This window comes from Pan paniscus, chromosome 1 (genome assembly GCF_029289425.2).
Source record: "Pan paniscus chromosome 1, NHGRI_mPanPan1-v2.0_pri, whole genome shotgun sequence".
Taxonomy (NCBI): Eukaryota; Metazoa; Chordata; class Mammalia; order Primates; family Hominidae; genus Pan; species Pan paniscus.
Genome location: NC_073249.2, coordinates 24,586,166 through 24,610,118, shown reverse-complemented (window position 1 = coordinate 24,610,118; position 23,953 = coordinate 24,586,166). Strand labels below are relative to the sequence as shown.

The following is a 23,953-nucleotide window of genomic DNA, read 5'->3' as shown; positions in this document are numbered from 1 at the left end:
TTATATTTTGCTTTCTAGAGTCAATACATTTTTAAAGCTATTTATAGTTTACAGCAATTGAGTAAAGTATACTTTTGTGAGAAAAATTGAAACATTTACCTTTCTCTCTACCTGATTTCTCTAGAATTTGAAAATTGTATTCTCATTTTATGGCAATGTGGCTATTTGTATAAGTTCAATAAGAATCTCTTTTCCTTTTGTAACAGGACACATTGGAAACACTGGTTATTTTACTAAAGCTTTGACTGGAATGTCATATTTTCAAGTTTGAGCAGACTGCTTTGAGGGATTAATGTTGACTTTATAAAACCAAGACTTGGAAAAAATGGCCTGGTACCTTGTCTATATTTTTCCTTTGCAGGATCCTGACCTTGGGGTAAGTAATGCCACTTTCTGATAGGCACAGAAACCTCAAGATATTTGGGGATCTTTGGAAGACAGGATATTTTGGGACCTTTGGAAGATAGGAATTCAACCAATTTATGAGCTGTCCTCAACCTTGCCCCAAATAAACTCTCTGTATCAACATTGCCTCAGTTTTTTTCTTTTGGTCAACACTTAAAAGTCATCTTATCCTTAGAAACTCTTGCCCTTCTAGAGTAATTATTTTATATACTAAAAATTGATCTGCATCAAAAATATTACTGCTCTAAAGGTCCTTTTCATAGTGTGTGTCATGGCCAGACTGAGATGACCACGGACAGAACAGGAGAGGGGGAGCTAGTTCCAAGAATTAGACTAGAATGAAGGGGAACTATCAGGTGTCAGATAGGACATTTGTGTATAAGTAAAAGAAACCAATTCAAGCTATCAGGTAGCATCTGGAATTCATGAAAGGAACTGGAAAATAAGAATTGGAAAGACATCTGCTTCTGTGTGTCTGTTTTATTCTTCTTTATCTGCAGACTGGCTTTCTTGTCAATTCAGTCTACATTGTAGCATACGGCCCCACACAGAGATTGGCTGTCTCTCAATCCCAATTCCAAATTCTGCAGGGGCTGGGGGAGAATCTGATCGGCCAGTTTGGGTCAAGCATCCAGCCAACTATGGTTACAAAGGCAAGAGCATGACGTATGAATCGGCCATTCTTAAAGAAAGAATAATCCCTGAGAGATTTAAAACGGCAACAACAGTAAGTCTGGGCATGTTCAAGTTCAAGTCCAGAAAAGGCAGCTACCTGAAGTTAGCCAAATTTGAGTTTGAAGGCAGAGTCCTCCAGGCTGCCAAGTCTGTCCAAAACTTCTGACACAAATTTCAAGTTCACAGGTTTCCCCAGATTACCCTCAGGTTTGATAATTCACTAAAAAGACTCAAAGAACTCACTGAGAGATATTATACTCATAGTCACATTTATTACAGGGAAAGGACATGACTTAGGACTAGCCAAAGGATGACACAGGGCAGAATCTAGGGAAGGTTCCAAATAGGAAACTTCTGTCATCCTTACAGGTTACCTTCTTGACATGAGTGAGCGGCAATATGCGTAGAATATTGCCAAGCTGAGAAGCTCACTCCAGTTTCCGTGTCCACAGATTTCATTGAAGTTTCATTACCTAGGCATGTCTAATTGATTGCTCACATGTTTGAACTCAATCTCCAGCTCCCTTCCCCTAAGGTCAGGCTAATATCAGTGGCCCCAAACCCCAACCTTCTAAGCACACACAGTTGGTCTTTCTGGCATGACACCCTAAAACTACTGGGTGTGACCCACCCCACCCTGAGTCATCTTGCTAGTATAAACTATTCGCTGTAGGCAGAGGGGCCACCATCAATTAAAAAAAAACACTCTTATGAGGAAATTCCAAGTGTTTAGAGATTTCCTCTCAGGAGCTGAAGACAAAGGCCAGATCTCTCCGTATGTGGCCAAATTTCTTACTACACAGCAGCAAATACAGCCACTATTCTGTTTTCATGATCTTAACAAGAAAAGCACGGTAAGGTTGGCTCTAATCTTGACATAAAGCTATGTGTTTTCTGCTCCATGATGATTATAAAGAATAGAGTCAGAGGCCTGGTGGTGGACACCATCTTTAACTGACATAGGAGAGAGATTCTGGCAGCAGCTCACAGTGGGATTTGTGGTAGTCAGTAGTCCATGATGGCTGAACAGGGGTGTAGTACTTGGCATGCTAAAGGTATACAGGGCAATAGATGGTTCTGAAATCCATGGTGGCTGAACAAGGTGGTAGTACTTGGGATGCTAAAGGTATACAGGGCAATAGATGGTTCTGAAAGGTATAAAGGGCAATAGATGGTTCTGTTGACTGGGACAGGTTCCAAATCCTTTGGAGTAAGTGAATTTAACCTTGTAGATTCTCCCACATTCCTTTTCTATATTCTTCTCTTTATTCACATATTATCTTAGGTCCTCACAGCTACCTTCCCAAGGCAGTGGCCCAAACCCCAGGAAGATTGCTCTTCATTTTCTACAACCTGCTCCATTCACACGAACCCACACCCATAATCAAAATCACTTAGTTTCCAGGGAGAATTGTAATCAGACAAACTAACGCGTATTTCAAGTTAAATTGTATATGTTCTTTGAAATTCCACTTCTATTCTATCCACAGGAAAAGAGAGTCAAAGTAAGAATTCAAAGTTACAGTCAGGGACCAAGCTGTGAAAGTTATAGAAAGCAAGAAGATTAATCTGTTTTTTAAACAATTTCATGCAAATGAACAAAGCTGAGTTTTTAGAACAGAAAATTAAGCAGCATAAATGAATCAGGTGGAGAGGAAATTCTCTCTAATTGGAAATAGATTGCTGTAGGGTTTTTCACAAACTCAAGTCACGTAGATTCCTGCCTGCCTTTTTCTAGTGGGGTGGTAAACTGATTATTTTAGCTGAAACATAAAGAATAGATCAGAGGGAGAGAAACCATTTAAATCAACAATTCTGTAAGGTAAATTTGGTGTAATGAGTCCCTGAGAAGGGACTTGTTCAAACTCGATCCCTTTTCCTGGCTTCTTCTGAATTTTGAGTATACTTCCTACTGTGCACTGTCAAGAGTTTAGTTCCCAATGAAACTGAACTGCGTAAGTGAATTGTATGGAAGTAGAGAAAGAACTAATCTAGATGGATGTGAGCACTGCAAGAGTTTTAACATTTAATCCTGTGTAAAAACAATACAGAAGTTGCAAAACTGAATAGAGATCAGCTTTCCCGTGCACTATGAGATGCAAACCCCAGGATGGCTCCCAGGGTTTGGTTTGCCAAAAGGCTTTCTCCAGACTTAATCTCCAAGTCTGTAGGATTCATGTTTGAGTAGGTTAATCTGGGAACTGTCCATGAATTCAGTAAGAAATCCAATAGAGTTTCCAAAAGACTGCCACATCTAAGACACTAATATTAAATAGCATAGTAGACTCTAACTAGTGAATTGAGAGAGATAACCTCTCTATATACATGTTACCGGTAAAGGGTCTTGACTGCAAGTTATCCAGGTTCTTGGTGTTTCGAACAAAGAATTGGACAAAACGCACATAAAGCAAGGAAAGAATGAAGCAACGAAAGCAGAGATTTATTGAAAATGAAAGTACATTTCACAGGGTGGGAGTGGCCCGAGCAGCGGCTCAAAGGCCCTGGTTACACAGTCTTCTGGGGTCCAAATCCACCATTGGCCACTTGATGTACACCCGGTGCAAATGAAGCAGTGGCCCACAATCAGAGGCCAAAGTGAAGTTACAAAGTTACACTCCTATGCAAACATCTGCTTGGTTGCTTTCTGCAACCAATCAGAGGTACTTTCAATTTTCCATCTGCCATGTAGAAAGTGTTGGGGTGGGGGTTGCAAAGGGAGTAGCCTCTGGTCCTTTTGTTACTTAGGTGTGGAAAATTGGGGTTTTCCTTTTGATTTAGTTCTAGGAAATCAGCATGAACTGGCCTTAGGTTCCTTGCCTCCACACCCTATTCTCCTGCCTCAAATTCACTAGATAATAGGATACCTCCACACAGGTATTCTCTCTTTCAATTCTCAAGGATAGTAGGATAGAGGCTATCTCTGCATAGTGGCTTGAATTAGCCCCTACCTGTGTAGAGATATCCTATATCCTACTATCTTTGGGAAGTATTCTTGACTTGGGCAAATGCTCTGACAGTGGCCTCTGTTACCAACATCAACAGCATGTTACCAGAGAGGAATCTGAGAAAACTCTTTATTTGGGTAACATTGATTTTTAACATGGCTCAAACCTGTTATTTCCACAGCTGGCATAGGGAAATCATTAGGTTTCTCTCCAGATGGATAATGATTTTTGTAACTTGATTTACATTTAGGAATTTAAGGTTCTTAATGAAGGTTGACATATTTGTGAATCCAAATTATTGCGTAGTTCTATTGATGATAGTAGTCATCTTATATGCTTAGAAAATATTCCTTTGGATGGCTATGTTAATTGCTATAATTTTCTTCTGTCATTTTAAATCATTTTTTTCTTTGTGAAAACAAAATGTTACAAATCACCATTTTGTACTATTTAGCTGTAAATTACAGTGTATTGAACTAAAATGTTTCAGTTGTAACAAAGGATGGAGAAAATTATCAAAATTTACATCTATACTAAAATAGCTCAATGCTCATTGTCTTTTGTAAACACTGAAATTAAAACAAATAGCTGGGCGTGGTGGTTCACACCTGTAATCCCCTGCACTTTGGGAGGCCGAAGTGGGCGGATCACCTGAGGTCAGGCGTTTAAGACCAGCCTGACCAACACAGAGAAACCCTGCCTCTACTAAAAATACAAAATTAGCCAGGTGTGTTGGCGCATGCCTGTAATCCCAGCTACTTGGGAGGCTGAGGCAGGAGAACTGCTTGAACCCGGGAGGCAGAGGTTTCAGTGAGCTGAGATCGTGCCACTACACTCCAGCCTGGGTAACAGAGCGAGACAGCATCTCAAAAAAACAAAAACAAAAACAAAAAAACCCCAAAACAAATAGCAATAATAAATGAATTTATATCTGTTTACAAACACAATTAATTCTATTGATCTATACTTTTCTGGTCTTTATGAAACCCATTGTTCCTTTTGTGATAGTGGGATAGGTTTAGACTATTTTGCTAACTTTTATCTTAAATTAAACATGCTTGATAAATATTTATACAGTGCCTACAGTTGCTAGGTACTGCAGGGGACACAAAGGAAATACATCTGCTTTTTTGTCCTTAAATATTGAGACTCACATAGAGACATAAAGATTCAGGTTCAGAAACTATTGTCTAGAGATTTCCATATATCTTCATTTGTGTCACCAGACAACCTTTCAAGATAGATAAACTACTTTAGGTAGATATATATTATAAGGTAGATAGAAAACCAAGGCCTAGGAGTTGACTTGTTAATGTCACACAGTAAGTGAAAAGACTGGGATCTGAAATATGTTCTTTTCAGTGCTAGTCTTACACTTTCAGCAAAATTCAAGGCAGAACAGGGTGAGTGACACAGTGCAAAGAAAATGCCATGGGAGTTTGCGGGAGGTCACACAGAAACTTCTAAAAATTTCCCCATAAGTGATAATAATTTCCCCATGTGGGCTTTACTTTCCTCTTAATAGCCTCCCGCCTGAGGACTTTTGACCCCATTATTCTAGTTATTTCTCTGAGAAGAGATAACTTTGGTAGGTATGCCTTCACTTCTTTGACCTGCTTCTCTCTTATGGTCTCTCATTCTTTTCACCTCTTTTTCCTCTGTATTCTGGGAGAACTGTTGGGGTTAAACTGCCACATCACTTGTTCGCTTTCCTGCAGTAATAATTTTCCTCTGTACTGCCTCTAGTACGATTCAAATTCTTCCACAACATTTTTGGTTTCTCTTAAATTTTATTTTGCTAGCTTCTTTTTAAAATTCTGCCTGCATCCAAGTCTATTCTCTTCTTATGTCTCTGTTCCTATAGGAAGGCTGTATTTTCTTGGTTCCTTGGGAAAACCAAACAGATGTTTTCTAAAATTTTCTTCTATATCTTACAAAAAATATTTGTTTAGAGGATGTTTTTCTTCTGAGTCTTTAGATTAAAAAATTTTCGAAATAAAGACAAGGTTGTATGAGTTACCTAACCTCACACAACCTCTTCATTAGAAAAATGATGTCAGTAATGGTACTCACCTCATACAATTGGTATGGTAAGTAAATGAATTAATACATGTGAAGTATTTGCAGTAGTCTGGGTCCAGTCAGGATACAGAAACCAGAGAGTAGGCTAAACTGGGAAAGGTTGATGTATAAATGTATCAACAAAAAGGTAACTATAGAATATAAGGAAACTACATGGTACCCTACGGTTGAGGGTGGCAGGAAAAAACAAACTTGGAAGGGGCTCAGACCTTGTTGGAGAAGATGTGATTCAGCCCACTGGATAGCAGAGAATTTTGTTGGCTTGGCCAGCCTGGAGCTGACCTGGGACTGCTGGGCAAGCAACAGGCCACCCTCTGGACTGCGGGCTTGCACCCAGCAGCCAGGGGTGTGGGCCTGCAGTGAGAGTCGGGTCATCTTCAGGGATAGGGGCCCTTCAGAGTACATGGGCTGTGTGGGTCTGTGGTGTCTGTGTCCCGAGGGCTGCAGAAAGGCTATTGCCAGGCCAAGTCTTCAAGGTCACAGAGAGACCAGTTCGAGGTCTGTACCTGGAGCAGGCTCTGCCAAAATGGCCTCACACCTATACTGCTAACTCCAGGTTATGCTGGAAAGGGCAGGAGATCCTCTTCCTTTGACAATGTTCCTCTACTACCATCTACTGGAAAAAACATAACACTGCATTCACTTTAAATAGCTCGGGAATTTCATTATCACAGAGCTATAAACTGAAATGTGTATTCAAAGCTGAGCAATCCTATATTGATAACTGACACAGAACTTAAAATTGTGCCTGGCACATGGTAAATATCACATTGCTAGAGATAACATTTTGCTATTATTATTGCATTCTTTTCTTTGCTTAATAATCTTTGAATATAGAGACATCTATTCAGCTTGGTGTGGGCCAAGAGGCCAGGTATACTGAGTGCCTTTAGTTCTTCTCGGTACTAATTTGAGAGCTAGTAGATTCTCTCTCTCATATCTAGAATGAGCCTTAAGGTTGATGTAAACAACCCTTAGTCACCCTTATAGGCATTGATCTGATGAGCCTATACCCTACCCTTCTAGCTGATTTTCCTGATTATCAGAGGCTCATGTAGTTTGCAGTTTTTCTTTGTACAAATGTAAGTCAAAGATACAACTCCTTCACATGCCCAGCTCCCAGGGCCTGTTTTTTGGCCCTGCCCACAGTGCTTCCAAGATAGAATGCCTCATAAGATGTAATGCACCCTTTCCTCTGCTGGATGCTGTTGGTTCTGTGGCATCACAGGAGTTGCAGTCTCTGACTGGGTATGTGGGGACAGGGAAAGAGGTCATCAGTCTGCCTGAAGCATTAAATTATTCTGGTGCAGTGAAGACATAACTGTACAATTTTCTAGTCAGGCCATTCTAAAGACCAAACTTTTACCTACCTTCTTTGCAGCATTATATTTGCTCTTCTGTTTTAGAAGATGGGTAGCAGAGTTCAGGAACATATATCTCAGCCAACTGCCATACATTCCACTATTAATAGACCATCCCAATAGACTCTGGTTTCCAGAGTTGCAGCCACTGTTTGCCATTTTATGTATTTTTATGTATTTCAAAGATTTTTTTGAGAAGGTGAGAAAAAGGATATTAGAGAACATTAGCATGCCTTTTTTTCTTTTCTTTTAGAGATGAAGTCTCACTCACTATGTTGCTCAGGCTGGCCTTGAAGTCCTGGGCTCAAGTGATCCTCCTGCCTCAGCCTCCCATGCCATTTTGTCAGAGGAGTTTGAACCAGAGCAACTCCAACTTAAATAGGGGTTGGGTAAAATAAGGCTAAGACTTACTGGGCTGCATTCCCAGACGGTTAGGCATTCTAGGTCACAGAATGAGACAGGAGGTCAGCACAAGATACAGGTCACAAAGACCTTGCTGACAAAACAGCTTGCAGTAAAGAAGCCAGGCAAAACCCATCAAAAACAAGATGGCGACAAGCATGACCTCTGGTCGTCCTCCCTGCTACACTCCCACCAGCTCCATGACTGTTTACAAATGTCATGGAAATGTCAGGAAGTTACTCCGTATGGTCTAAAAAAAGGGGAGGTTTGAATAATCCATCCTTTGTTTAGCATATAATCAATAAACAACCATAAAAATGGGCAAACAGCAGCCTTTGGGGCTGCTGTGTCTATGGAGTAGCTATTCTTTCATTCCCTTATTTTCTTAATAAACTTGCTTTTGCTTTGCACTGTGAACTCTCCCTGAATTCTTTCTTGCACGAAACCCAAGAACCCTCTCTTGGAGTCTGGATCGGGACCCCTTTCCGATAACAACTTCTGTTAAATCATGAATTTTTCAAAGTATAAATAATAATAATAGCTACCATTTAATAAGTGCTTGCCATGTAGCAGCTGCCACCTTTTCTCATTTACCTTTAACGTGATACCATGCTGGAATTCAAATTCAGGTTACCATAACTACAAAGTCCATGTTCTATGTTATATTGTACAGCTATACTATTTTACATTTTCTTTTCTTTTTTTTTTGGAGACAGAGTCTCACTCAGTCGCCCAGGCTGGAGTGCAGCTGCACCATCCTGGCTTACTGCAACCTCCGCCTCCCAGGTGCAAAGGATTCTCCTGCCTCAGCCTCCTGCATAGCTGGGATTACAGGCGCCCACCACCACTCTCAGATAATTTTTGTATTTTTAGTAGAGACCGGGTTTCACCACGTTGGCCAAGCTGGCCTCAAACTCCTGGCCTCAAGCTATCCACCCACCTCAGCCTCCCAAAGTGCTGGCATTACATAGGCGTGAACCACCACCTATAATCTACTACAGACCCAACCTCTATTTTACATTTTCATTCCATATATTTTTTACTTTATTTTTTCCTAGGAAAAGTGTATGGGCTTTGTGATAGACAGAATAATCAGCACCCCAGAAGATATACATAATCCCTGAAACCTGTGACTGTTACGTTACATGACAAAAAATAAATAAATAAATAAGGTGGGGGGGCGGTGGGAGCTTTGTAGGTGTGATTGAGTTAAGGCTCTTGAATTAGGGGATTATCCTGGATTATCTGGGTAAGCCCTAAACGTAATCACACTTCCTTATAAGAGGGAAGCGGAAGAGATCTGGCATATAGGGGAGGATAAGGTAATGTGACCACAGATGCAGGGACTGGAGTGCAACAGCCACAAGCCAAAGAATGCCAGCAGCCACCAAAAGCAGGACGAGGCAAGGAATAGATTCTCCCTTGGAGCCTCTGCAGGCAGTGCAGCCCTGCAGGTGTCTGATTTCAGCTTAGTGGAACTAGTTTTAGACTTCTGGTTTACAGAACTGCGAGCATAACATTTTCTTGTTTTAAGAACAAATTTGTGGCCAGGCGCCATGGCTCACGCCTATAATCCCAGCACTTTGGGAGGCCGAGGCGGGCAGATCACCTGAAGTCAGGAATTCGAAACCAGTAACTCCGTCTCTACGAAAAATACAAAAATTAGCTGGGCGTGGTGGTGGGCACCTGTAATCCCAGCTACTCGAGAGGGTGAGGCAGGAGAATTGCTTGAACCTCGGAGGCGGAGGTTGCAGTGAGCTGAGATCACGCCATTGCATTCCAGCCCAGGTGACAAGAGTGAAACTGCATCTCAAAAAAAAAAAAAAAAAAAAAAGAACAAATTTATTACAATAGCCACAGAGAATGCTAACTGGTTTCTAGAGTGTCAACTCCAAACTGTTGGTGGTTTCCAAAGTATACACACTAGCTCAGTGGTAGAGGAGGTGGTGGAGTATCTGCTGTGGGTGTGGTTCATTAGCTCCACAGTATTCCATCTATTAATACTTGTCAGAAGGGATCTTATAACTCATTGAATGTATCTCATCCAATGTATCAACTTCCCCTTCAACATTCTCTTCAAATGATTGTCAGGCCTCTGCTTACACAACTTAGACAAGTCCCCCGATTCTGCTTCAAACAAGTCCTCCCACTGGCAGAGGTTTCGCTACTTTTCAAGGTGTGGGATCCATACTTAGACAGCTTGACTAATCAGACATTTTTTCCCTGATATTTAACGTCAATCTGCCCTCTTATAGTTTTCATGCATGGGCTCTGGTTATATACCCTGGAGCATCAAAGAATATGTCTATTCCCACTTCCTCAGGATAATTGATGAACTTTACCTCCAGCCAAATCATACTGTGAACTCAAGAAATTCACAATCAACTAAAACCCTTAAGATTTTGTTCATGATTACTATTGTTAAACCACATCTACCCCCATATGTTTTTGCAAAGTTAGTTTTTTGGACCCAACTATATTCTACACATACCCCTATGAAACTGGACCATGTTAGACTTGGTGCATTGTTTCAGTTTATAAAGATTCTCTTTGATCCTGGCTCATTTATTTACCCATCCCAGTTTCATATTGTATGCACCTAAACCAGCATGCCATGATGTCAATATCGAACTCTTTAATAAAAACTTTGAAAGGAATTAGGCCAAGGAGAGCCTAGCAATATAGCATTAGAAATCTTTTACCATGAATTACAAAATTCCTAAGCACAATATCCTTTTTTATCCATAAGGATATCATGAGAATCTTTACCAAATGTCTTGCTAAAAATCCAAATAATACCATATCAATGTTATACTCTTTATCCATTTATGCAGTTCATACTTGAAAGTGCTATTTGAATTTGCTCATATATCAAGTTGCTTTATAAAATTTAAGTCCCTTTATACTTATTCAAGGAATCCAGTGGCCTAATAAGCTTGTCAAAAAAAAGAAAATGCATGAACAAATTCTCAGAAGTTCACTTTGTATTATAGAATTAAAATATCTGGTAGTTTTCTTGAAGTAGAAAAAAGAGTAATATTTTTCAGTGATATTTATGACTATAAAAGGGCTACACAAAGGTTCATAGAAAAAAGCCCCATTGCCGGGTGTGGTGGCTCACGCCTGTAATCCCAGCACTTTGGGAGGCCGAGGCAGGCGGATCACAAGGTCAGCAGACTGAGACCGTCCTGGCTAACACGGTGAAACCCTGTCTCTGCTAAAAATACAAAAATTAGCCGGGCGTGGTGGCGGGCGCCTGTAGTCCCAGCTACTCGGGAGGCTGAGGCAGGAGAATAGCTTGAACCCGGGAGGCGGAGCTTGCAGTGAGCTGAGATCGCGCCACTGCACTCCAGCCTGGGTGACAGAGCACGACTCCATCTCAAAAAAAAAAAAAAAAAAAAGAAAGAAAGAAAGAAAGAAAGAAAGAAAGAAAGAAAGAAAGAAAAAAGCCCCATTAACACTGAAGCATTGGGTAGAAAATAAACTAATCTCCTGAGTATAATGAAGATGAGTGTTTGAGAGGTTCAACAATTCCAGTCTTCACTGCAACACTGTCCCCAGTCAGCCAAACCACAATGAGATACCATCTCACACCAGTCATAATGGCGATTATTAAAAAGTCAAGAAACAACAGATGCTGGTGAGGCCGTGGAGAAACAGAAACACGTGAACACTATTGGTGAAAATGTGAATTAGTTCAACCATTGTGGAAGACAGTGTGGCGATTCCTCAAGGATCTAGAGCCAGAAATACCATTTGACCCAGCAATCCCATTACTGGGTATATACCCAAAGGACTATAAATCATTCTACTATAAAGACACATGCTCACATATGTTTATTGCAGCACTATTTACAATAGCGAAGACATGGAACCAACCCAAATGCCCATCAGTGATAGACTGGATAAAGAAAATGTAGTACATATACACCATGGAATACTATGCAGCCATAAAAAGGAACAAGGTCATGTCCTTTGCAGGGACATGGATGAAGCTGGAAGCCGTCATCATCAGCAAACTAACACAGGAATAGAAAGCCAAACACTGCACGTTCTCACTCGTAAGTGGGAGTTGAACAGTGAGAACACATGGACACAGGGAGGGGAACAACACACACCAGGGCCTGTCAGGGATTGGGAAGTAAGGAGAGGGAGAACATTAGGACAGATAGCTAATGCATGCGGGACTTAAAACTTAGATGATGGGTTGATAGGTGCAGCAAACCACCATGGCACATGTATACCTATGCAACAAACCTACACGTTCTGCACTTGTATCCCAGAACTTAAAGTAAAATTAAAAAAAAAAGTTTAGTACACTTTTGCCAATACAATTTTAAAGACATTTTTATGTTTTTCAATTTTTTTGGTCAAAACTGTGAATCTGTGGATTTAGCTCATTTAATTTATGGAAAATGTCTGCTGTATAATCAGCATTGTCAAATCAATTAGCCAAATCAGGCTGACTTTTTATCATAAAATCTGACTTCATTTTTCCATTGAAATAATTTCATTAAAAAACATTTAAAAAATGATTACAGAAAGCACTGGGAAAGAACGTATAAATGCATTTAAAAAATAGATTACAAAAACCAATCAAGTTAAGATGAAATACTATAGATATACTTTATTCACTTTTATAGTAAGTTATACAAAAAAGAATAAGCCTATATAAGGTAAGGGAGTGGGAAATGTCAAGGATAACGCCAGTGATTTTTGGTTTAAGCAAATAGAATTGCTATTTACTGAGATAAGGAACACTGGATGTGAACTCGGGCGGCCCTTCATAGTCTGTCTTTTTTGTTGATCTTATTTTGTTTTAGACAGTCTATTGACTGATTTTTTTTAAGTTACGACTCTCAACTTTTTGGCCAATTTTATTCAAATGGAAATGATTATTGGCATATAAAAACATTATTTCCAAAATGTTTTTCCTTTTTAAAGTGACATATTTCCTTACCCCCAATACCTAAACCCTCTTACCAAACAGCGTCTCAAAGACTCAAATTCATACATAGATTTTACTGTAATATGCCGAATGGTTATATATTTAAACTTATTAAATATTGTAACAAAAATGGGAAGCTGATTTTTAAAATATTAATCACAGCCTTAGATGTAATAGGCCCCAACAAATCTCTACATTTTTTTTTTCTGTGGATCCCACCAAGAAATATGAAGTCACCCAGGTATTTTTTGTGCCTAGCTCAGTGCCTGGCACATAGTAAGTGCTCTATAAATATTGTAGTTGTTGCGTGAGTGAAATATAGAACATTAACTTACTAAATTTTTATAAGACCTTTAAAAAGAAATGGGGTATTTTAATATATATGTAATTATTTTTACCTTAGAATTGTATACCTCTTAGACCTGTTTTATTACATATATACGATCCTTCACTAGTAAGTGAGGCTTTTTAATGAAAATTCACGCCCACGAGTTGTGAAAATCTTAAGTGTAAGTCACCTTTTTCAGAGGTCTCAGAGCCACCTGTTCTGCAAAGGCACACATTTCTCCCGCCTTTAGGCCATACCTAGGTAGGCATGCAGGTGGTAGAAAGGTCAGACTAGAGTCTTTAACTTGGGCACCATATCTGATCTGCCTTTAGGGCACACTTCTGGGCCACACTCTGCACCCCCAACACCCCCCTTACCCCCAGCACCGTCGGTGTCACATCGGGGGCCGCCGCGTACCCGCGGTGGAATCTCGCAAGAGCCAGGGCCCCTCCTCACCTGCCCGGCACCCAGGATCCCTTGCGCCGCGTTCGGGACCCCACCCCCATTCTGGCCTCTTCGCCAGGGCGCAGGCGTGGCGCTTGGTCAGGCGGTTACGGCCAGGAGGCGTCGGAGCCTGGCGTGGTAGGGCTGTGCTGCGCGGTCCTTCCCATTCACCCTAGTCTGGCGCTCGCCGGCGTGGGCGGGCCGGACCTTCGCCGCTTCCAGGAAGGGCCACAACGGCCGTCGGACCACGGCGCGGCGGGTAAGGTCGTCAGCGTCTTCCTGCCAGCGGTCGGCAGAGCCTCGGCGGGCGGGCGGCGCGTGGGGCAGCCGGTGTCGCACTGGGAGGGCTGCGTGGGCGCGGAGGGCCTGGGCGCTCCCCACCCAGCTGCTGTGGGAGCGCCTCCGAGTCCCCGCGCGGAACCCTCACCAGGCAGATGCTGGCGCATCCACCAGGCGCCGGCGCCGCCACGCCGGTAGCCCCGACCGCAGGAGCTCTCAACGCGAGGTTCTTCTTAGTTGCTCTCCCTCAGGCAGGCCGCGTTCCCTTCTAGTGCTATATTTCTGAAGTTTTTAAAAATTTTCCATTTATAAACGAATAATGAGCTATTTGAAAAACCTTGCCATCACTTATTGTATAATATATACATATACACTCTCAACACAAATATATATGGATTATTTTAAGTGATTTTGTATGTAGAGATATAACTTTTCTAAGAAGTTGATGAATTACATTAGGGACACTAATGGATATTTTACTTGCATTTGTGGGATAGACTACGCTAGGAAATATATGTACATATACAGTCATGTGCCTCATAACAGCGGTAGTCCCATAAGATTATAATGGAGCTGAAAAATTCCTGTCGCCTAGTGATGTCATAGTCAAGGCATTATGTGTTTGTGGTGATGCTATTGTAAACTGTGCTGCCAGTCATAAAAGAGTAGCACATACAATTATATACAGTACATAGTACTTGATAATAACAGATGAGTATGTTACTTGCTTATGTATTTACTGTACCATACTTTTTTTTTTTGAGACGGAGCCTCGCTCTGTCGCCCAGGCTGGAGTGCAGTGGCGCTACCTGGGCTCACTGCAAGCTCCGCCTCCCGGGTTCACGCCATTCTCCTGCCTCAGCCTCCGGAGTAGCTGGGACTACAGGCGTCCTCCACCATGCCCGGCTAATTTTTTTGTATTTTTAGTAGAGACGGGGCTTCACCGTGTTAGCCGGGATGATCTCGATTTCCTGACCTCATGATCTGCCCACCTCAGAGTCCCAAAGTGCTGGGATTACAGGCGTGAGCCACGGCGCCCGGCCTCTATACCATACTTTTAAACATTTATTTTAGTGTACTCCTCTTTATTTAAAAAATGTTACCTGTAAAACAGCCTTAGGCTGGTCCTTTAGGAGATATTCCAGAAGAAGGCATTGTTATCATAGGAGATGACAGCTCCATGTGTTATTACCCCAGAGACCTAGTGGGACAAGATGTGGAGTTGAAAGACAGTGATATTGGTGATACTGATCCTGTCTATGCCTAGGCTAATGTGTGTGTTTGTATCTTAGTTTATAATTAAAAAGTTTAAAAAGTAAAATAAAATTTTAAAATAGAAAAATGCCTATATTAATAGAATAAGGATATAAAGGAAATATTTCTATACAGCTGTACAATGTGTGTTTTAAGCTCAGTGTTATTACAAAAGAGTAAGAAATAAAGTTTATAAAGTAAAAAAGTTACAAGAAGCTATAATTTATTATTGAAAAATTTATTTTTATATTTAAATGTTTTTATTTGTACCAGATTATGAGGTACGTGAGAAATTTTGGTACATGTGTCTAATGTGTAGTGACCAAATTACGGTACTTAGGTTGTCCATGACCTGAGTACAATATATTTTTGTTAAGTACATTTTACTCCACTATCAAATACTGAATTTATTCCTTATATCTTACTGAGTCTTTGTACCCTTAAGCCCACTTCTGTTCATCCTCCCACTTCTTGCCATTCATCCTTCTCAGTCCGTGTTATCTATTTGTCCACTCTCTACCTCCATATAGTATTCAAATTTTAAACTTAAATTTTATTCAAATTTTGTAGCTCCCACATATAAGTGAGAACATGATATTTATCTTTTTGTGCCTGGCTTATTTCACTTAAGATAATAACTTCCAGTTCCATCTATGTTACTGCAAATGATATGATTTCATTCTTTTTTATGGCTGAATAATATTTCATTTTGTATATGTGTACCACATTTTTTATCCATTCATCCATCGATGGGCACTTAGGTTAATTCTGTATCTTTGCTTTTGTGAATACTGCTGCAATAAATGTGTGAGTGCAGATATTCCTTTTATATATTGATTTCTTTTACTTTGGTTAGATACTCAGTATTGAATTGCTGAATTGAATGGTAATTGTATTTTTAGTTTTTTGAGAAATCTCCCTACTGCTTTCCATAGTGGCTGTGCTAGTTTACATACCCACTAACAGTGTATAAGAGTTCCCTTTTCTCCACATCCTTACCAACATCTGTTATTTTTTGACTTTGACTTTTTATTAATAGCCATTCTGACTGGGGTAGGATGGTATCTCATTCTGGTTTTTGATTTGCATTTCTCTGGTGGTGGTGAGCATTTTTTTCAAATACCTATTGGCTGGTTACATGTCTTCTTTTAAGAAATGTCTATGCATGTCCTTTGCATACTTTTTAATGGGATTGTTTGTGCTTTTCCTGTTGAGTTGTTTCAGTTCCTTGTATATTATGGATCTTGGTTCCCTGTCATTTTTTCTCCTATTGAACAGGCTGTTTTTTCACTCTGTTGATTATTTGTTTTGCTGTGCAGAAACTTTCTAGTTTAAGTCCGATTTGTCTATTTTTATTTTTATTGCCTGTGCTTTTGAGGTCTTAGTCAGAAATTATTTGCCTAGCCTAATGTCCAGGAGAGTTTTCCCTAGTTTTGGATGTTACATCTAAGTCTTTAATCCATTTTGAGATGATTTTTGTATATGGTGAGAGATAGTGGTCCAGTTTCATTCTTCTGCATGTGGCTGTCCAGTTTTCCAGGCATCATTTATTGAAAAGGGTATGCTTTCTCCAATGTAGGTTCTTGTCAGTTTTGTTGTAAGTCAGTTGGCTATAAATATGTGACTTTAATTCTTGGTTCTTTATTTGGTACAATTGGTCTGTGTGTCTGTTTTTATACCACTGCCATGCAGTTTGGGTTATTATAGCTTTGTAGTATATTTTGAAGTCAGGTATTGTGATGCCTCCAACTTTGTTCTTTTTGTTCAGGATTTCTTTGGCTGTTCAGGCTCTTTTTTTATTCCATATGAATTTGGGGGATTTTTTTTCTAATTCTGTGAAGAATGATATTGGTATTTTGATAGGAATTGCATTGAATCTGTAAATTGCTTTTGGCAATATGGTCATTTAAATGATATTAATTCTTCCTATCCATGAGCATGGGATGCTTTTTTATTAGTTTGTGTTGTATTCAATTTCTTTCATTAGTGTTTTATAGTTTTCTATGTAGAGATCTTTTACCTCCTTGGTTAAATTTATTTTTAGGTATTTTTCTTTTGTGGCTATTGTAAATTAGATTGCCTGCTTGATTTATTTCTTGGCTAGGTCATTATTAGTGTATAGAAATGCTACTGATTTTTGTACATTGATTTTGTATCCTGCAGCTTTACTGAATTCATCTATAAAATCTAAGAATTGTTTGGTGGAGTTTTTAGGTATTTCTAGATATAAATTCATATGATCAACAGAGAGGGACCATTTGATTTTCTTTTTTTCCAATTTCAATGCCTTTTATTTCTTGCTCTGGCCTGAATGTTCTGGCTAGGACTTCCAGTATGAGGCTGAATGAGAGTGGTGAAAGGGGACATCCTTATCTTGTTTCAGTTGTTACAGGAAAGGCTTTCAACTTTAATCCATTCAGTATGATGTTAGCTGTGGGTCTATCCTATGTGGCCTTTGTTACTTTGAGGTATGTTCCTTTTATGCCTGGTTTGTTGAGAGTTTTTATCATGAAGCAATGATGAATTTTGTCCAATGCTTGTTCTGCATTTATTGAGATTATCAAATGGCTTTTGTCCTTCATTCTATGTGATGTATCATGCTTATTGATTTGCATATATTGAACCATCCTTGCACTCCTGGTATAAATCCCACTTGATCATGGTGTATTATTTTTTTGATGTGCTGTTGGATTTGGTTTCCTAGTATTTTGCTGAGGAGTTTTGCATCTATGTTCATGAGGGATATTGACCTGTTGTCTTCTTTTTTGTTGTTGTTGTGTTCTTGTGTATTACAGATATCACTAACGTTGTTTACAGCCAAAGAAATGCGGAGACTACACTAATACACACACGCAGACTCAAAGCCAAAGTACCGTAACAGCCAGTACCATAGATACATCTTCAGGGAAAAGTCCTTCCCTATGAAAGTATCAAAAATAGGAAGAAGCGACTGTTACACCAGATGCACAGATATCAGCATAAAAACATAAAAAACATGAAAAAGCAAGGAAATATGACACCTCCGAAGGAACACAGTAAACCTCCATCAGTAGATCTTAATAAAAAGAATTTTCAAAATCTCAGATATAGAACTCAAAATACTGATTTTAAAGAATCTCAGTGACATACAAGAGGATTGTTAAAAAATACAAATAAATCAGAAGAATAATTTAGGACATGAATGAGTAATTTCTTAAAGAGGTAAGATTCTTTTGAAAAGAACCAAATAAAAATTCTGGAACTGAAGAATTTATTGAAGGAAATACAAAATACATTTGAAAGCTTCAACAATTGACTAAATCAGATAGAAAAAAGAATCTCAGAACTTAAAGATAAGTGTTTTGAAATAATTCAGTCAGAAAAAATAAAGAAAAAAGTATAAAAAAGAATGAGCAAAGTCTTCATGACATTTGGGACAATAAAAAGTGACAAAAGTTATGAATTATTGATATCCCCAAGAGCAAAGAGAGAAAGGATTAGAAAACCTGTTTTACAAAATACTAGATAAAAACTTCCCAAGTCTAGCAAGAGATTTAGACATTCAGACACTAGAGGCTCAGTGATCCTCAGGCAGAAACAATGTGAAAAGATCCCCACGGCACATTATGATCAGACTGTCTAAAGTCAAAGATAGAATCTTAAAAACACCAAGAGAAAAGATCCTTGTCACCTATAAAGGAAACCCCATTAGACTACTATAGATTTCTCTGCAGAAACCTTACAGGCTAGAAAAGAATGAATGATATATTCAAAATGTCAAAAGAAAAAAATGCCAACCGAGAATATATTATCAGCTAAAGTGAAGTGAAGGAGAAATGAAGTCATTCCTAGACAAATGCTGAAGGAATTCAGGATCACAAAATTGGTCCCCTAAGAAGTGCTCAAGGGAGTCTTAAACCTGAAAGTAAAAGGATGACATTTATCATCATGAATACACATGAAAGTATAAAACTCAGTGGTAAAGCAATCACACAAAGGAGGAAGGGAAAGCACTCAAATGATACCACTGCAGAAATTCACCAAACCACAACAACAAAAAGAGAAAAATAAAGGAACAAAGAATATATAAAACAACCAAAAAACAATTCACAATATGACAGGAACAAAGCCTCACATGTCAGTAATAACCTTCAACATAAATGGATTATTCACTTAAAAGATATAGAATAGCTGAATGGATTTTAAAAAGATTCAGCTATATGCTGCTTACAAGAAACTCACCTTATCAGTAACGACACATATAGATTGAAAGTAAAGGGATAGAAAAAGATATTCCATGCAAATGGAAGCCAAAAGGGAGTAGGAGTAGCCATACTTAGATAAAACAGACTTTAAGTCAAGAATAGTAAAAAAGACAAGGTCGTTATATAATGATAAAGGAATTAATCCCGCAGGAAGATACAACAGTTCTAAATATATGCAACCAACACTGGAGCACCCATATTAATAAAGCAAATGTTACTAGCTATAAAGACTGCCATACAATAATAGTAGGGGACTTCAATACCCCACTCTCAGTATTAGACAGATTATCTAGACAGAAAATCAAAAAAGAAACATTAGATTAGAACTGGACTTGAGACCAAATGAACTTAACAAACATTTGCAGAACGGTCTGTCCAACAATTGCAGAATATATATTCTCATTAGCACATGGAATGTTCTCTAGGACAGACTAGATATTAGGCCACAAAACAAGTCTCAACACATTTTTAAAAATCAAAATCAAGTATCTTTTTTGGCCACATTGGAATAAAACTAGAAAGTAATAAGAACAACTCTGGAAACCATAAAAATACATGTAAATGAATGTATTTCATTCAACATGGCCCTGAATGACCAGTGAGTCAATGAAGAAATTAAGACAGAAACAAGAAAAATTTTTGAAACAAATGAAAATGGAAACATAACGTACCCAAACCTGTGGAATATATCAAAGTAAGTGCTAATGGGGAATTTTATAGCAATGAATACCTACATGAAAAAAAGTAGAAAGATTACTAATTAACAATCTAATGATGTACCTCGAGGAACTAGAAAAGCAAGAACAAACCAAACCCCAAATTAGTAGAAGAAAAGAAATAATAAAGATCAGATCTAAATGAAATAGTGACTAAAAAACATAAAGAGGATCAATGAAATGAAAAACTGATCATTTGAAAAGAAACAAAATTGATAGCTGATAAACTACAACCACCAGCAAGACAAACCAGAAAAGGAGAGAGAAGACCTAAATAAACAAAATCAGAAATAAAAAGGAGACACTACAACTGATACCAAAGAAATATAAAGAATTATTAGAGATTATTATGAATAACTGTGTGCCAAAAAACTAGGAAAACCTAGAAGAAATGGATAAATCCCTGGACATATGCAACCTATTAAGATTGAACCATGAAGAAACAGAGAACATCAACGAACCAATAGGTAGTAACAAGTTCAAAGCTGTAATAAAAAGTCTTCCATCAGAGAAAAGCCTGGGACCTGATGCCTTCACTGCTGAATTCTACCATACATTTAAAGAATAACTAATACTAATCCTACTCAAATCCTTCAAGAAAAGTGAAGAGGAGGGAGTACTTCCAACCTCATCCTACAAGGCTGGCATTAACTTGAAGCCCAAACCAGAGAAGAACACACAAAAAGGAAAACTATACGCAAGTATCACTGATGAAGATAGATGCAGAAATTCTCAACAAAATTCTAGCAAAATGAATTCAACAACACATTAAAAAATTTATTCTCCATGATCAATTGAGATTCTTCCCAGGGATGTAAAGATGGTTCAACATACACAAATCAGTAAATGTGATACATCACATTAACTGAACCAGGAACAAAAATCATATGATTATTTGATTAGTTATCAAAAAGCATTTTATAAAATTAAACATCCTTTTATGATAAACATCCTCATCAAAGTGAGTATAGAAGGAACATACCACAAAATAATAAAGGCCATATATGACAGACCTACAGCCGACATCAGGGAAAAATTGAAGGCTTTTCCACTAAGAAGTAGAACAAGACAAATATACCCACTTTTGCCACTTTTATTTAACATACTTCTGGAAGTCTTGGCCAGAGCAACTAAGCAAGAGAAAGAAAGGCCATCCAAATTGGAAAGGAAGAAATCAGATTAACCTTGTTTGCAAATGTCATGATCTTATATCTAGAAAAATATAAGGGCACTACCAAAAAAACTGATAGAACTGATAAATGAATTCAGTAAAGTTGCAAGTTACAAAATCAACATACGAAAATCAGTAGCATTTATATACACCAAAAGCAAACAATCTGAAAAAGAAATCAAGAAAGGAATCTCATTTACAGTAGCTACATAAATATAAAATACCTAGAAATCAATCTAATCAAAGAAATGAAAGTTCTATACAAGAAAACTATGAAAATTTGATGAAAGTAATTGAAGAGGACACAATGAAATATATTCCATGCTCATGGATCAGAAGAATTAATATTATTAAAATGACAATACTACCCAAAGCAATTTACATATTCAGTGCAGTCCCTAGCTAAATACCAATGACATCCTGCACAGAAATAGAAAAAACAATTCTAAAATTTGTATGGAACCACAAAAGATTCTGAATAGCCAAAGCCCTCCTGAGCAAAAAGAACAAAGCTAGAGACATCACACTACCAGACTTTAAAATGTACTCCCAAACTATAGTAACCAAAACAGTATGATACTGGCATAAAAACAGATCCATAGACCAATGGAACAGAAGAGAGAACCCTGGTATAAATTCACACATTTACAACCAACTGATCTTTGACAAAGTCACCAAGAACATTCAGTGGGGAAAGGCAGGTCTTTTCAATACATGGTGTTAGGAAAGCTGGATAACTCTATGCAGAATAATAAAACTGGACCCCTATCTCTCACCATACACAAAAATGAAATGAAAATGGATTAAAGACCTAAATCTAAGAACTGAAACTATGAAACTACTGAAAGAAAATGTTGGGAAAATGATCCAGGTATTTGGCAAAGATTTATTTTGTGTAAGACTTCAAAAGCACTGACAACCAAAGCAAAAAGAGATTATTGGATTACATCAAGCCATAAGCTTCCACACAGCAAAAGAAACAATCAACAGAGTGAATAGACAATCTACAGAAAGGGAGAACGTATTTGCAACCTAACCATATGACAAGGGATTAATAACCAGAATATATAAGGAGCTCAAATAACTCAATAGCGAAAAAACAAAAGGATTAAAAATAGACAAAAGATATGAACAGACATTTCTCAAAAGAAGTCATACAAATGGCCAAAAGGCATATGAAAACGTGTTTGACATTGCTAATAATCAAATAAATGCAAATCAAAACCATAGTGCAACATCATCTCACTTCAGTTAAAATGACTTGTATCAAAAAGACAGGCAATAACAGATGCTAGTGAGAATGTGGAGTAAGGAGAATCCTCATACACTGTTGGTGGGCATGTAAGTTAGTACAACTACTATGGAGAACAATATGGAGGTTCCTCAAAAAACTAAAAATAGACCTGCTATGTGATCCAGCAATTCCACTACTGATTATATATCCAAAAGACAGGAAATTAGTATATCAAAGAGATATCTGTACTTGCATGTTATTGCAGCACTATTCATAGTAGCCAAAATATGGAATCAACCTAAGTTCCCATCAATGGATAAATAAAGAAAATGTGGTATATATACAAAATGGAATACTATTCAGCTGTAAAAAAGAACCCTGTCATTTACGGCAATGTGAATGGAACTAGAGGCTATTATGCTAAGTGAAATAAGCCAAGCACAGAAAGACAGATATCACATGTTCTCACTCATATGTGGGAGCAAAAAAAGTGGCTCTCGTGCAAATAGAGTAGAATGGTAGTTACCAGAGGCCGGTAAGGGGAGGGGGATGAATGGAAAAAGAATAAATATATTTATTACCACTGAACTATACATGTAAAAATGTGAAAGATGGCAAATTATATATGTATATTTTACCTCATTAAAAAAGAGAAATAACAATTTTAAAAATATAATACTTGACTGACAGTTATTTTCTTCTCAGCATTTTGAGGATATTAATTTATTGTCTTCTGGCTTCTGTTGTCTAATAAACCAGTTAAACAATACACTTTTAGTCTTTTTATTTTGACAGAGTAAGTAGAACCCTCAGATGCACTGGATTGTACTCTAATCCTTTTCCCCTATACCCAGTCATCATTGATCTTGGCATGGCCCTTTTAAAACTAATCAAAAAACGGCCGGGTGTGGTGGCTCATGCCTGTAATCCCAGCACTTTGGGACGCCCAGGCGGGTGGATCACGAGGTCAGGAGATTGAGACCATCCTGGCTAACATGGTGAAACCCTGTTTCTACTAAAAATAAATTTTAAAAAACACGAAAAATTAGCTGGGTGTGGTGGTGGACGCCTGTTGTCCCAGCTACTCGGGAGGCTGAGGCAGGAGAATGGCGTGAACACAGGAGGTGGAGCTTGCAGTGAGCCAAGATTGTGCCACTGCCCTCCAGCCTGGGCAACAGAGTGAGACTCCATCTCAAAAAAAAAAAAAAGACTAATAAAAAAACATGTTCAAATAATAAACATCTGCAAACCCACTATATAAGAGAAGACTTAGAATATTGAACAATAATTTTTATCTGTGAACCTCTTTGATATGGTTTGGCTCAGTGTCCCCACCTACATCTCTTGCTGAATTGTAATTCCTAGTGTTGGAGGAGGGTCCTGGTGGGAGGTGACTGAATCATGGAGGTGGATGAATCATTTGTCACATATATGTTAAATGTTATTTCACTTATCTATTGCTGTG

The 23,953-nt window shown here is 38.5% G+C and overlaps 1 protein-coding gene across 3 annotated transcripts in view; it reads left to right on the top strand.

Moving 5' to 3' along the window:
* The first annotated feature begins 13,620 nt into the window (after positions 1–13,620).
* The window catches only part of DNAH14 (dynein axonemal heavy chain 14), a 463,650-nt gene continuing 453,317 nt past the window's right edge, over positions 13,621–23,953 (top strand). For all 3 annotated transcript variants that reach the window (XM_034947740.3, XM_034947730.3, XM_008967781.4), the window contains exon 1: positions 13,621–13,849. The gene's annotated coding sequence lies outside the window, so the exon portion shown is untranslated. The remainder of the gene's footprint in view (positions 13,850–23,953) is intronic.